Genomic DNA, 16,925 nt, shown 5'->3' with positions numbered 1-16,925 from the left:
AAGTTTCAGGAGAATGAAAATTTGAGGTTTTGCGAGAATAGAGAGGAATGAGTGTTCTCTCCTACTCATTTCGTTCCCTCCCACTTAAACTCTCAAACAAGAGAATGAACATTTCATTTCTTCCATTAAAACTCCCAAATAAAAGAAAGATAAGAATATTCTAAAATTATTCTATTCATTCATTTCCATTTCATTGAGTTCCCCCTTCCGAACAATGGTTTAGTCCCTAAAATTAAAATTAAAAAAAAATTTAGTCCCTCCTCAGCATCCAATAGTATGCTTAATTTTTTAAGTGATGTGAAATTTGCACATAGGCACCAACTAAAGGCAAATTTTGACAAATTAGACTTATCCCAATCCCAAAACAACCCAAGTCCATTTAATTGACCAAAGTCACAATATGGGGTGGCAAAATCAACCCAAACTCATTTGCCCATCCAAACCCACCCAATTATTAATTGGGTTAAATGGGTATTAACCCAATTAACATTAATGTTTATTGGGTTTTAATTGAGTACCCAATTAGACCCAATTATGATACAAGTATCATTTCTACAAATCACCTAACTTTAAAATATCCCAAAACCACTAAAAATTACCAAAATACCCCCAAAACCTAAAAAATGTCCAAAATAACACCTAAACCTAAAAATGACCAAAATACCCCTGAAACCTAAAAATTACCAAAATACCCCCAAAACCAAAAAATAACCAAAATACCCCTAAAACCCAAAAAATGATAAAAATACCCCAAAAACCCATAAAATGACCAAAATACTCTAAAATCCAAAAATTGACCAAAATACCCTTGAAACCCAAAAAATGACCAAAATACCCCGAAACCTAATATTACTAAAATACCCTCAAAACTCAAAAAATTACCAAAATAACCTTAAACCCAAAAAATTACCAAAATACCCCTAAAACCCAAAAAATTACCAAAATAGCCCCGAAACCTAAAAAATGATCAAAATACCCCTAAAATCCAAAAAATTACCAAAATACCTTTGAAACCTAAAAAATGGCCAAAATAACCTTGAAGCCTAAAAATTGACCAAAATAACCCCGAAACCTCTAAAATGACCAAAAATACCCTTGAACCTCTAAAATAACCAAAATACCCCTGAAACCTAAAAAATGACCAAAATAACCCCAAAGCCTAAAAATTGACGAAAATAAACCAAAACTAGAAAAAGAACAAAATACCCCCTAAAACTATAAAATGACTAATATACCCCTGAAACCTAAAAAATGACCAAAATATCGACAAACCTATAAAGTGACGAAAATACACATAAACCTTTAAAATGACCCAAATAAACCCAAAACCTCTAAAATTACCAAAAATACCTTGAAACCTCTAAAACGACCAAAATAGCTCTAAAACTATAAAACGGCCAAAACATCCCTCAAAATATCCGAAATGACCAACATACCAAGATGAACAAAATACACCTGAAGCCTTTAAAATTACCAAAATAGGGGTTTGCGGTATTTTGGATGTTTTGAGGGTATTTTCGTTAAATTAAAGGTTCGATGAGTATTTTAGTCATCTTGCAAGTTTCAAGGGAACGTCACTAATTTTTTAGATTTTAGGGGTGTTTCGTTAATTTTTACATTTTGGGGCTATTTTGGTAATTTTCTAGGTTTTGGAGGTCTTTTATTCACTTTTAGGTTTTGGGGATATTTCAGTCATTCTTTAGGTTTCCGGTGTATTTTATTCATTTTTTAGGTTTAGGGGGTATTTTGGTCATTTTTTATGTTTAGGGAGTATTTTGGTCATTTTTTAGTTTTAGAGGGGATTCTGGTCATTTTTTTGGTTTAGGGTATATTTTTATCGACTTACAAGTTTAAGGGGCATTTTTGTCATTTTATAAGTTTCGGGGTATTTTGGTCAATTTTAGGTTTCGAGGATATTTTGGTCATTTGAAAGTTTAGGGGTTTTTTTGGTCATATTTAGGTTTCAGTGGTATTTTGGTCATTTTTTAGGTTTCGAGGGTATCTAGATCATTTTTTAAGTTTAGGGGGTAATTTGGTCATTTTTAAGTTTAGGGGGTATTTTGGTCATTTTTAGGTTTCTAGGTTATTTTGGCCATTTTTTAGGTTTTGGGGGTATTTTGGTCATTTTTAGGTTTCGAGGTTATTTCGGTCAATTTTTAGGCTTCGGGATTATTTTGGCCATTTTTAGGTTTCAGAGGTATTTTGGTATTTTTTTTTTTTCCAGGTTTCAGGAGTATTTTGGTCATTTTTTAGGTTTCGGGGGTATTTTGGTCATTTTTTGTTTGAGAGGTATTTTGGTAATTGTTAGGTTTCAAGGGGTATTTTGGTCATTTTTGGGGTTTTAGGGTTATTTTGGTAATTTTAAGGTTTTGGGGGGTATTTTGGTTATTTTTTGGATTTTGAGAGTATTTTGGTAATTTTTAGGTTTCGAGAGTATTTTGGTCATTTTTTGGGTTTCGAGGGTATTTTGGTCATTTTGTAAGTTTCGGGGTATTTTGGTTATTTTTTTGGATTTTGGGGGTATTTTGGTAATTTTTCGGGTTTTGGAGTTATTTTGGTAATTTTAAGGGTTTGGGGTATTTTGGTCATTTTTGAAGATTTTAGAGTACTTTAGTCATTATCACTTTAGGGGCATTTTGGTGATTTTGATAATTGGATAATTGGGTGAGTTGGGGTTTACCCATAATAATTGGGTTGGATTGAGTTTGTGTTAGAAGTAATTAGTTAAATGGGTTTTAATGGGTAGATGAGTTTTAGATACCCAACCCAATTATGTCCACCCTAAACCCACTCATTTGGCACCCTTCACATCAACCCTTGATGCTCCTTTACAACAATTGGCTTAAAACATGCCAATACATAAAAGATCTTCTTCATGTTCATACCCGAAGCTGGCTACATAAAAGATCCAAATCTATGATTCTATATAAAATAAATTATTTATTTCTAATTTTTAAGGAAACAATTTGGATTCACAATAGAAAAAAAAATGTTTCAAGTGATGAAATTGGATTAGCAGAAAAGTGGTTCAAGAGTGATGATTATTCAAAACCTGTATACATTTTTTTTTTTTTTAAAGTAATCAACATCTGGATGGCTGGATCGTTGCAAATAGCTAGTAAATAAATAAGATAAGCAAAACAATTTCCATCATGACACGTTTGAGCTTTGGGCTTGAAATTTGGAGTCAACAATTGCGGCTCATGGTTTTAAAAACTGGTACGGTGAAAGAACCAGTCAAGGAGTTAATTACCAGTTTTTTGGTTGGATCGGAGTCCAACTCATAGTTGAACCGGCGACGTCATAAATAATTTAATTATTAATTATTTAAATTATATAAATAATTAATAATTTTTTAATATACTAAAACTAACAAACCAATAGTAATAAATATGTTTTCTTTAAAAAAAAATATAAGTATATAACATTTTTTTTAAAGAATTTAACATAATAACATTACCAAACAATCATCCTTAACATAATTAACTTTCAACAAAATCAAATAAATAAGTTCATTAGTCATTACATTTACATCCAAATGACAAATAGCAAATAAGTTCATTACATCCAAACAATAATGCTACTCTGTAAATATTTCACAAACAATAAAGCTCTCTAAATCAAATCCACAACATACACAAAATCACAAATAAACTAAAATGCTATGCTAAACTAATAATTGAAAGAATAAATTGAATAATTAAGTTAATGAGAGAAGTTACCAATGAAGTCACTGAATTGATTGGAAATTTGAAGGCAAAGAACATGAACAGAGAACCTGAGTGAAATGAAAAAAAAAAAAAAAAGGACAGAAGCCCATAATATTTTTTTGTAAAGTCCAAGTCCATGCTCTAGAATTTTCCTTAGCTGGCGAGGGAATTTTTGGCAGCAAACAAAACCCTCAATCATCTCATATTTTCTTAAAAAAATAGTCTGCCGCAATTTCCCCTATTTTGCAAAAAATACATAACAACTTGCTGCGGCAATGGGAAAGAAAATTCCTTTGTTGAAAACACATATATGATATTAGAGCTCTAAGACTATCAAAATTCTGGATATATGATATTAGTTGAAAATAATAAAACACATATTACTTTGATACTTTTGCTCCTCTGTTTTTGCTAAAAAATTTCTTTTGGCTATTTGTGATAAGTTCGAATCTCTATTTGTGAGTGCACATTAACAGAGTTGCCGTTGTATCCTGGAGAGCGACCACTTGAGCCATTTGCACCTACAAATTCATTCTAGTGGGGGCGAAATCGCTTCTTAAGGACAGCGAATTTAGTTCCATGTCTCGGTAGTAATTTTTACTTAATCCTTAATTTTATATGCTTTTGCACTTGTTTGCTTATAAGTTAATTTGAGCAAATCTTGTTTTATTTATATATTATTGATATTGCTTTGTAACTTTGTTAATCAATTTGGACAATTTTCCAAACTATACTTCCAATATATGTTGGAAGTATAGTTTGGAAAATTGTCCAAGATTAACAAAGTTACAAAGCAATATCAATAATATATCAATAAAACAAGATATGCTCAAATTAACTTATAAGCAGAATAGACAAGTGCAAAAGCATATAAAATTAAGGATTAAGTAAAACTTATTGCCGAGACTTTTATATATATATATACACACATTGAGTTCTCATTTGCTAAGATATATAATACCTCACCAAACCTTCAACAGTCCCTTATATAATCTAGTACTGTATATATAAACAGATACATTTTATTACTATATCACAAACTTACTAGTCTTTACTGGCATTGGGGAATTGCATTGCTATAACATTCCAATTGTTTCTTCATATAGAGCTGCTTTCTAGAGAAAATTCAATGGTGAAATCACCAGAGGTTGAGCACCCCAACAAGGCCTTTGGCTGGGCAGCCAGAGATACTTCTGGCCTCTCTCTCTCTCTCTCTCTCTCTCTCTCTCTCTCTCTCTCTCTCTCTCTCTTATCCTTTTTTTTTTTTTTGGTTATCATTTTGTTATGCCATTATAATCAATTAATCATTTTGTTTTCCTCATGTACTATGGGGAAAAGAGCCCATAAAAACGAAATTGGTTATTCAATTATACTTTTGCTATATATTTTGAAAAGGCTTGCATTTATTCTAATTTTTATTTTGTTTTATTTGACCATTCTACTGTGTTATTATAAAGATTATATATATATATATATATATATATATATATATATATATATATATATATATATATATATAATTCAATACTTGGGGATAGGAGATCTAAATCTAGACATTTATATTGTAAATACAAAAAGTGTCAATCGAGTTATAAGACTTTTAACTTCTTCTTCCTATAAACATTTCGATAATTAGTGAAAGGGAAGCACCTACACTGAAGAGAAGGGCTCTTGGCTTTATTTGATCAATTAATCATGGTGTGCGTGGTGATTAGCCAATTAATATTGATAATGATCCATCCCTTTTAACATCTTTTTTTTTTTTTTTTTTTTTTAGTTTTGAATTATTGGTTTGTGCTTAATATAAAATGGAATGGTATGTTTGTACTTTGTAGGGCAACGGGAGAGAAGGACGTAACGTTCAAAGTTCATTTTTGTAAGATATGCCACTCGGATCTTCACATGGTCAAGAACGAATGAGGCACATCCACCTACCCATTTATCCCTGGGTATGTTAACATTAATGTTTCCTAGGAATCATACATCTATCACTATATCTTTACCTTGTCATAAAGAATTGTAATGTATTAAATATTAAGAAGCACGGACACTTCATTTGAGATGTCGCACCTGTGTTGGACACTTGACATGCCTAGGACACTTTTGCATGGATGTCCCAACCATGTCATTTCACAAAATAAAGAAAACATTCATGTTCTAAATAATAATAGTGCATTTGAAAATTAATAAATATTTTATATTTTTGGTTTATATTCTAATTTGTAAACACTCTTTAATAGTCAGAAATTTGCTTTATTATTTATTATTACTCTTAATTTGATATATGTTTAATATTTAACATTATATGAAAAAAAAAACGCTTAATATTATATAGAAAATAAAAAAATTTAATAATTATTTAATAAACATGTCCCATTATACTTGTACCAATGTCTTATTTTTTTCAAAAATTGTCGTATTGTCATATCGTACTCGTATGTATACTTGTATTCATGTATATATATATTTTTTGATAATCACGCATATCCATACTTGTATTTGTGCTTGTTAGCTTGAATATTTCACATAATTGTATAGAGATGGATCAATATTCTATGTGTTATAATATTCAAAATTCCATAGTATTATAATCTATGGTGGTACTCTTTTGTTTATTTTAAAGAAGGATGTGCTCCTTTTGACTATTCAACAAAGCATGTCATCCTATCAACAAAACAAAACAAAGCATATCAGTTTTATAGAGCACAATATATTTTTTATTGTCAAGACTTTGACCGTTGTTATTTGTATTACTTTGTTTTTTTCTTTTTCTTTTTTTTGAGAAACTATTATTTGTATTACTTGATTCTCTATATAGATAAAACCCCGCTTGTAAGGAAAAATTGTTTTCCTAAAATAAAAATCATGATTTTGATTCTGTTTAGTTCCTCTGCTCTTCTTTTATTTACTTATTTTTGTTCTTTTGTATGTGTGTTGTACCTCAAAGAAGACAAAGTGGATCGCTTGCTGTCATGTTTGGAATAATCATACTTGGATTAGCACTTATTATTCCCTTGTTATTATTAGTAGTTTAAATTACAAATTCCATTCTTTAACTCTAATATGTTTTTACTTTTGTCTTTAGAATTTTTTTTTTCAATCTTTTAATATATGTATGTTTTCAATATAGTCACTCCATACATATTATGCAGTTAAAGCCCATAAATGACGTAGTTATGTTTTTGAAAATAAATGAGTTTAACAGCATAGCTTTGATAAAGTTTGATGGAAGGACTATATGCATTGTAAACAAATGTGTAACTATAGATCAAAATGGAAATATTAAAGCTACATGTAAGGAAAAAAAATCAGTTAAAGGGTGTAATTTGTATGCATTTTAATTCAACCCTTTCCCATACTTCACATGATATATGTCCATTTAATGTTAATACATTATCAATGAAACTAATGAATGGATTTTACTTCACAAAATATTAAAATCATGTGAATTGAATTGGATAATGCAGGCATGAGATTGTGGGTGTAGCGACAGAGGTGGGGAGTAAGGTACAAAAGTCTAAAGTTGGAGACAAGGTTGGCGTTGGCTGCATGGTTGGTGCATGTCAGTCTTGTGATAACTGTGACGACATTCTTGAAAACTACTGCCCCAAAATGATTCTCACCCACGGTGTTAAGTACTATGACGGAACCACTATGTATATGGATGCTACTCTGACACCATGGTTTCTAATGAACACTTTGCGATCCGTATTCCAGACAACCTACCACTTGATGCAGGTGTCCCTCTCCTTTGTGCTGGGATCACAGTGTACAGTCCCTTGAGATTTTATGGACTTGACAAACCTGGTATGCATGTGGGTGTGGTTGGCCTCGGTGGTCTAGGCCATGTTGCTGTGAAGTTTGCTAAAGCTGTGGGGGTTAAGGTGACAGTTATCAGTACATCACAGGAAAAAAAAAGAAAAACAGGAAGCTTTAGAACATCTTGGTGCTGACTCCTTTTTGGTTAGCAAAGACCAAGATCAGATGCAGGTACTAAAATCAGAGAATGTTAACATGCATTGTCAAGTTATTATGTGAGTTACAATAAGTGTACATTATCTAAGTTTCTAACTCTATCTACTATATAGGCTACCCAGGGCACATTGGATGGTATCATTGATACAGTCTCTGCCCTCTCCTGCCTCTAATTGGTCTATTGAAAATACAAGGAAGGCTCGTTATGGTTGGTATGCCAGAGAAGCCAGTTGAGTTACCAGTCTTTCCATTACTCGTGAGTAAGTATATTACATTTAACATTTGTTACATTTGATCTGAAAATGGGATCCAAAGTTGCTTGTTGAGAAAACCTACGGTCAGGAGCTGGCGTAAAAGGCCAGATTTAATAAATGAGAAATGAAGTGATTTTTGGTTTGGGATCTTAAACACCCAGTGAGTTGTTGGCCCATGCAATCTCTTCCCTTTCTCAGATTGGGAATGTCTTCTTAAATACTACTACCATTGGGTTAATAAGTCACTTCGGAATTTAAGTTTGTTTTATTGTCTTTCTTCAATTACAATGCTATGTCATTTTGTTAGGTATAGGGTTTAAGACATTTGGACCACACCTAAACTCCAAGCTGCTAGGGATGGGAGTTGCTGAATATACTTGATGCTATGGCCTCTATGGCTCTATCGTCAATGTGGTTGGAAATTGACAGAGGAAGAGAGAACAGAGAACATTTTTTTTTTCTATATATTGTTAATGCAAACGGTTTCAGCAAGCACTTTGTTGGTGCATTGTAAAGATTTTAGAACAAAGTTGTGTACCAACGCAAAGGTAAGTTGGAAAATATTCACGTCATGAATTTTTCAAAAATTCCCTTAACTTCAATCAGACAATGGCCAAGTTCTTGCAATGTAATGGACAATTATATAGATTCCTGCTGCCTAGACGGAAAACTAAAATGTCTAACAGAACATATGCTACTTGTCTAGGTATCATATAGCAATGTTACATTCATTTCATCCTCTTCTTTTCTAAAGGTTCTATATAATTATAGGTACATATTAGAAATTTCCAATGCGTCCCTTCGTAACTGATAAGAGTAGAATATGTCAAATTAGATAAATCATTTTTTTTATTAAACCTCTGTAATTATGTAGATAGTAAAACAAATCAAAAAGTATAGACAATGACAATCATATACATAAACGGATTCAACAAAAACTATAAATAACGAAGATTTAGCACTCCAAAATCTAAATAAAAAACCAAGGATCACAATTCATTGTTAGGAAAACCATGCATTTTAGTTTAATTTCCACCATTATCACAGCTTGAATTACAGATAGACAGGGACGGAGCCAGGGTACAAACCTAAGGGGGGCAAAGCTTAATATAAAGCTCATAAAATTTCATCACTTATATTTGTAGATGCAATTTGAGGTTTGCAGTAAACTAATACTAATTTTGGTGATTTTTCAAATTTTAATTTTAAGATTTTTATAAATTATGACATCAAACATTAGAGGTTAGCAACAATAAATCATCAATATTAGAGATAGTTGAATCCACAACATGCCTCACAAATAAACATATCTTACAAACCACAACAAACTTTTTTTTAGAGATAGTTTTCAACCTATGATGTTTAATAAATTTTACCAGCACTTGAGCTAAAAAAAAAAAAATTACAACAATATTAATATCATTCATTGCACAACATGAAATCTACCATGTTTCTACTAAGCGCTAAAGTCAAACAAAGTATAGACCATCAATTTTAATTTTTCTTTTTTCCCTTTAGGCCGCTGCCCATTAACTTCTCTAACGATAGCCACACATTTGATTTCTAAAACATTAAAATGAAAATCCAACTTTATTTTTTATTTTTAATCTTTCTTGTTTCACCTGTTCCATTTTTCTCATTGTATCCGTGAGTCTATGACCAACATATTATTTAAATTTTTTATTATAACATAATCTTCTCTCTCTCTCTCTCTCTCTCTTGAAATCTCAGTGAATCTTATCTCTATCCTTTGCTGACATTTTCTATTGACACTTATCTCTTCTCTATAAAAATCTGAGTTTTTCTCCCTCTCCCTCACTCTTTATTCTTGCTAATGTTATGGCCTAAACTATGAAGCAGAAGATGAAGACATACTTAAACCCAGCATTAGCGGTAGTGTCAACGACAAGGTCTATTCAGATCCACCATTGATTCTTATTTCAAATCTTGAACAGATAATATCAGATCATTTAAATGAGATCTCACTTAGTTCTCTCATATATATATATATATATATATGAAAGTACAATTTTTAAAAAAGTTGGGGGGGGGGCGTTGTCCCCCAAGTCCAAACGTAGCTCCGTCTCTGCAGATAAACATTCTTCCCAGAAAAAAGAAAAAAGAAAAAAAAAGAATTAAAGTCATACACATAGTGAGAGAGAGAGTGTGTGTGAAATAAATTTTAAGTAAGAGCATTCACACCCGGAAATGTCATCTTATTCTATTTTACCATCACAAAAACTTACTTTTTCAATTATACTATACAATTTTACAATACACCCAACATTCTAACTTTTATTTTCCTATACAACACATTAAAATAATATATATATATATATATATATATACACACACAATAAAATATATTTCTTTCTATCTCTCTCTCTCTCTCTCTCTCTCTCTCAAAAACTCATCACCACCATAAAATATTAATAAAAATTATACAAACTTGCTATAGTACCATCCTACATATAAGATGGTACTATAGCAGTATTGTAAAAAAGTTTACAAGTTTACAAGGCTGGATGGAGTGGGTTTTTTATGCATTGATGATAAAATACACTAACATATGCCATATACAATTGCCAATGGGAATGCTCTAATGACCTTTTTTTTAAAGTGTAAATACTCGTTAATTTATTATTATCTCATTTATTTTTTTAATATTGAATTTTTGTCATATATAAGTCATTAATTTTAGGCGCATTTAAAGTATAGGTTTATAAAAATATATAAGTAAATCTCTTTAGCAAAAAAATCAAAAATTCTGAAAATAAATCACGCATTTATATTGAGAGAATTAAGAATACCGGAATATATTGATATATTTAGCTTGCCTCCCTTGAGAAAAATTTATGCGCGCCACTGACTATCTGCTTTATCTTTATAGGACAAAATTTGACTATAAACTTGGATGTAACTTAAAGTTATAACTCTACCTAATATCTTTTTTTTTATATGTCAATTTTGATAAATCCACCATTGGATTATATTTTGGACAAAATTTCGCAACAAAGTTGATTGTAGCCAAAGCCTACAATAGCCCTCAATATCTTTTAATTAGATGTGAATTTTGACAAATCTACCATTATATTACATTTTTTTTCTTATATCCATCATACTTTTTTAATTTTTAAAAAACTAAAGATCAATAGTTATGTTAACAATCAAATGTTCAAATTTTAATTTTTTATAATCTAAAATTATGTATAAAAAAATTTATGGACCGAATCGTAAATAACATCCGATTAGCACAAAATTTAGCATGTGTATGAAGAACATAAAGAGCATGCAATCTAACGATTATATTTTCAAAATATGTAGTCATGTTAATTCTTTCAGTGGAAGTTGTAGTTTAAGACTACGACCAAGTTTATAGCCAAATTTTGTCCTTATTTTTTTTCTTATATCTTACATGTTTGAAAATTTTCTAAAAAATCAAAAATGAATAGTTATTTCATCAATCAAATGTTTAAATTTCAAATTTATTTACTCTAAAATAATTTATAAAAAAATAAATTTAAGGATCAAATAGTAAATAATATCCAATTGACGCGAGTTTGACATTTGTATTAAGAAAAAAAAAATTGCAATATAATGGTTACATTTTCAAAATATGTAGTAATGCTAACTTTTTTTTTTTGGGAGTTATAACCTTAAGCAACAATCAAGTTTGTAGCCAAACTTTGTCCATCTTTATAATTTTACAAAAAAATTTTAAAATAAAATTAAACAAATTTTGACTTTTTTTTAAAAGAATTTTGACTTTTTGTTGATTTCATAATATTTTGCAACATAATATAAGTTTTAAAAGCCTTACAATTTAACATGTCTGTGGAGGGGTGGGCTCCCTTAGAAGGTATTGTCCATTCTGGATGAAGACCCTCACGGTTTTGTCCTACTATATCGGGGAACTATGCCTCCCCCCTGACTTTAGCTTATTTTTGCTACTAATAATAGGTTCAATTGCATTTTTTGATACTATTCATGGGTTCTATTGTACTATTTCAACTAACTTTTACATTTATCTATAGTACTTTTAGCAAAAAAATTTTTATTTAATTTTAGTAAAATTAGGTGGCGTTTGGATCCGAATGAAAAGCTAGCGTCTGCGTCTGGCGTTTCCTCCTTCTTCTTCTTTTTTGATGCACGCGGATTACACTGTTCAAGAGACATCACGCACTGTTCACGCACTGTTCATGAGACCCACAACCACTTTATTCAAAAAAAAATATTAAAAATGAATCTCACGATACTATTCACACATTTAAAAATTATTTTACTATAGTGTTTTCAGTTTTCAATTTTCAGCAAAATAAACGATATTAAAACGGAAAACTGAAAACACTGTAACAAAATAATTTTTAAATGTGTGAATAGTGTCATGGGACTCATTTTTAATAAAAAAAATTATTGAAAAGTGAAGTTTGTGGGTCCCATGAACAGTACACAAGACTCACTAGTGTGATTAAAAGGCTGAAAAGTCAACAATATACTGTTCATAAACAGTAGCATGAATAGTAAAAATTGTCCCGCATCAGTGCAGCAGCAGAAGAAAAAAAAGAAAAAAAAATGATATACAAAACACAAACACATAATAAGTTGGATCCAAACGCCAAAGTGCATCACAAACATGTCTGAAGTAAGAAGTCGTAAAAAAACTCCTCTTCCGTAACTTTTCCTGGTTCCGAGAGAGAGTAGAGTGGTCAACAAGAAAGTTTGAAATTTTGTCTGATGTCAGAGTCTCACTCCCATTTGCTAAGCCAATACGTCACCACACTAACAGTCCCTCATTTCTACTACTATATATATATATATATATATATATATATATATATATATATATATATATATATATATATATATATAGAGGTATATTATTTGTACTTAAATCACAAACTTATTTACTAGTCATTGCTAAAACGTTATAATTGTTCCTTCATAGCTGCTTTATAGAGAAAATTCAATGACAAAATCACCAGAGGTTGAGCACCCAAACAAGGCGTTTGACTGGGCAGCCAGGGATACTTCTGGCCACCTCTCTCCCTTCAATTTCTCAAGAAGGTCCTCTCTCTCTTTCTCTCATCTAATCTTGCTAGATTTTTTTTTTCCTGTTTTAGTGTTTGTTTGCATAGCACTAAAAATTATTTCAATGCTGGGTTTTGCGTTTTTTGGGTTCCACGGCACTATTTATGGGACTCACAAAAGTCATCCAAACACATATTTCAATATAAATTTAGGTTTCACGATACTATTTATACATTTAAAAATTATTTTGTTGCAGTGTTTTTAATTCTTAGTTTTTAGCAATAAGCGGTATCCAAACAGATTCTTAATCTAAAATTTTGATTATCTTAATAAATTGGATCATTTTGTTATGCCTTATTATCATTTTGTTTTCCTCATATAATATGGGGGGAAGAGCCAATAAAAATGAAATTGGATCATTCATTATTAAGCATTTTTATCTAAAATGAAATTGGATCTTTTTGTTATGCATTCCTTTTCTTCTTTTTTTGGATGAAAGACCATAGTGAAAAGGCTTTCATTTATTCTATTGTGATATTATAGAGAACTTAAAATAAAAAAAATGAAAAAATTGTTACTTGGGGATGGGGATCTGAGTCTAGACCATGATCAAAATTAATTATGGTGCATGGAGATTACTCAACTATTATCGATAATGATCCATCCTTTTTAACCCCTTTTTTTTTTCTTTTACTTTTAGTTCTGAATTGTTGGATTTTGCTAAACATAACATGGTATGGTATGTTTGCAGGGCAACAGGAGAAAAGGATGTAACATTTAAAGTTTTTTTTTTTGTGGGATATGCCACTCAGATCTTCACATGGTCAAGAATGAATGGGGCTCATCCATCTACCCACTTATTCCTGGGTATGTTAATGTTTTTTTTTTTTTGTTGATACATGGGAATGTTAATGTTGATGTTAATGTTTCCTAAGAATCATACTTCTATAATATATGTACGTTTTCAATGTATTCACTCCATCCATACTACGCGGCTAAAGCCAAAATGACAGTTATGTTTTTGAAAATAAATGGAATGTAATAGCATAGTTTGTATAAAAGACTGATGGAAGGACTAAACATTGTAAACAAATGTGTAACTTAAATAGATTAAACATTGTATGCATTTCAATTCAACACTTTCACATACTTCACATGCTATATGTCCATTACATGTTAATACATTATCAATGAAACAAAGTGAATATATATTATTACTTCATAAAATATTGAAATCATGGGTACTGAATTGGACAATGCAGGCATGAGATTGTAGGTGTAGTGACGGAGGTGGGGAGCAAAGTACAGAAGTTCAAAGTTGGAGACAAGGTTGGCGTTGGCTGCATGGTCAGTGCATGTCATTCTTGCGATAATTGCAGCAACAACCTTGAAAATTACTGCCCCAAAATGATTCTCACCTATGGTGCTAAGTATTATGATGGAACCACCACATATGGAGGCTACTCCGACACCATGATTTCTGATGAACACTTTGTGATCCGTATTCCAGACAACCTACCACTTGATGCTGGTGCCCCTCTCCTTTGTGCTGGGATCACAGTGTACAGTCCCTTGAGATTTTATGGACTTGACAAACCTGGTATGCATGTGGGTGTGGTTGGCCTCGGTGGTCTAGGCCATGTTGCCGTGAAGTTTGCTAAAGCTATGGGGGTTAAGGTGACAATTATAAGTACTTCACCCAACAAGAAGAAGGAAGCTTTGGAACATCTTGGTGCTGACTCCTTTTTGGTTAGCAAAGACCAAGATCAAATGCAGGTACTTAGTTTAGTTGTTAACATGTTGCATATCAAGTTAGATTATGTGAGTTACCATAAGTGTACAGTATCTTAGTTTCTAACTTTATCTTCTATATAGGCTGCCCAGGGCACATTGGATGGCATCATTGATACAGTCTCTGCTCAGCACCCTCTCATACCTCTATTTGGTCTATTGAAGACACAAGGAAAGCTCGTTATGGTTGGTGCGCCAGAGAAGCCACTTGAGCTACCAGTCTTTCCATTACTCATGGGTAAGCATGTTACATCTGACAATTGTTATATTTGATTTGAAAATGGGATCCAAAGTTTCTTGTTATGTTAATTTGACTTAGTAATTATAGAAGACCGTGGGTGTATTATTATTATATTCTCCTGTGTAGAACAAGCCAAATTGTCGCCTGTACATTTTCACTAATAAATTGTGTATTAATAAATGTTATGGAATGACAGGAAGGAAGTTAGTGGGCGGCAGTGGCATTGGAGGCATGAAGGAAACACAAGAAATGATTGATTTTGCTTCCAAACACAACATTACATCAGACATTGAGGTTATTCCAATTGATTATGTGAACACTGCAATGGAACGACTTCTGAAAGCAGATGTTAGATACCGATTTGTCATTGATATTGGGAACACATTGAAAACAAGCTCTTGATTTTTGCTGTCTTTTTAGTATGTCTCACCAGTGTGATGAGGATAAGTTTTAGTTGTTTAAGTTGTCTTCTGGTATTTTTAGCCTCGTTTTTTTGGGTTTTCTGAACATGTCTTTCTCATAGTGTGGCAAAGATGTAAAATTTTTTGTTGTTGTTGTTGTTGCTTTTTTTTTTTTTTTTAGAGAAGAGGATGTAAAAGTTGTATTTGTGATAAATGAGAAATGAAGTTATTTTTTCTTTGGGATTTCAAACATTTGGTGAGTTATTGTCCCTTGCAATCTCCTCCCTTCTTTAGATTGGGAATGTCTTATTAAGTACTACTACCATTGGGTCAATAGGTCACCTACCAAATAAAATCTTACAATATTTCATAATCGGATGAGTTTAGTGCTAAAACCTTCAACTAAGGTAAATAATATTGCATAATAATCAACAACACATTTGAGATCAATTCATATTAATTAATGATGCCACACAACTCTTCACTTAAAAATTTTCAGGTATTCCCGAACAATAACCCCCAATACCAGCTCAATCTTCTTCCTTAAAATGGCTCCGTCAAAGTTGATCTTAAACATATCAACCAGAGGAGTCTACCATGAAACCCATAAGTCAAGGATTGAGATCAGATGCAATACCCTAGAGTCAAAGTTGATCTTAAATATATCAACCAGAGGAGTCTACATACCATGAAACCCATAAGCCAAGGATTAAGATCAGGTGCAATACCTAGGGTATTGCACCTGATGTAATTGGTATGGATGGTTGAGATTTAAAGTTGCAAAAAGCAACTTTAAATCTCAACTATTAATTACAAAAAATGAGTAAAAGTAAAGGTAAAAAAGTAAAAAAAAAAAAAATTGTGAGGCGATTGGGTGAATTGCACAGTGCAATTGCAAATCTCAATCCATAAGTCAATCTCGAGCCTATTGTAATACTTGTTCAAAAGGGTAGGGCTATCAGCTATAGTGATATACCTCAGTTGATTTCTTCAAAACCAAAACAAGATCATAGCCAATTAGTTCTATTATTAATATCTTTTATAAAATAAAATAAAAAGTCTTTTATTCTAATGGTAAGAGTTTTATCATGAAACAAATGTTTGTAAATTTAAATTAATGTTTGATTATTAAAATAATAATTTTTTTATAGAAAATTTTAACATATAGCGTTCACTCCTGATAACTCTTTATCATTAAATCAAGATACTAATTAAATTTTGGTGTAAGCAGAGCTTGTTCCTAGATCTCTTATTTTATCATCAAAGACTTTACCACTAACTGGAACTCATATTAAAATAATAATTATAATAAAAAAAATAAAAAAACCACTAACTTAGGAAAGCCAAACACAAGTATTTCGGTGAGTTTATGGTAACATAAGCCGGACCATTTTTTGGGTAAGCAACAAAAAAAAAAGGTGAATCAACCATAATAAATTGATCCATAAACAGCAAAAACTTCAAATAGGAAAGGAAAAAAAAAAAAAAAAACAAAAGGCACTTTTTGGCACCACAACAAGAAACG

General features: G+C 31.3%; 2 pseudogenes; both read left to right on the top strand.

Annotated features, from left to right (window-relative positions):
• Window positions 1-4,839: 4,839 nt before the first annotated feature.
• Window positions 4,840-8,320, top strand: LOC142615913 (putative mannitol dehydrogenase; annotated as a pseudogene).
• Window positions 8,321-12,905: 4,585 nt separating this feature from the next.
• On the top strand, window positions 12,906-15,401 carry LOC142617620 (putative mannitol dehydrogenase; annotated as a pseudogene).
• The last annotated feature ends 1,524 nt before the right edge of the window (window positions 15,402-16,925 follow it).

Source organism: Castanea sativa, chromosome 11 (assembly GCF_040712315.1).
Source record: "Castanea sativa cultivar Marrone di Chiusa Pesio chromosome 11, ASM4071231v1".
Taxonomy (NCBI): Eukaryota; Viridiplantae; Streptophyta; class Magnoliopsida; order Fagales; family Fagaceae; genus Castanea; species Castanea sativa.
The sequence above is the reverse complement of the archived record's forward strand: the minus strand, read 5'-3'. Positions and strand labels throughout refer to the sequence as shown.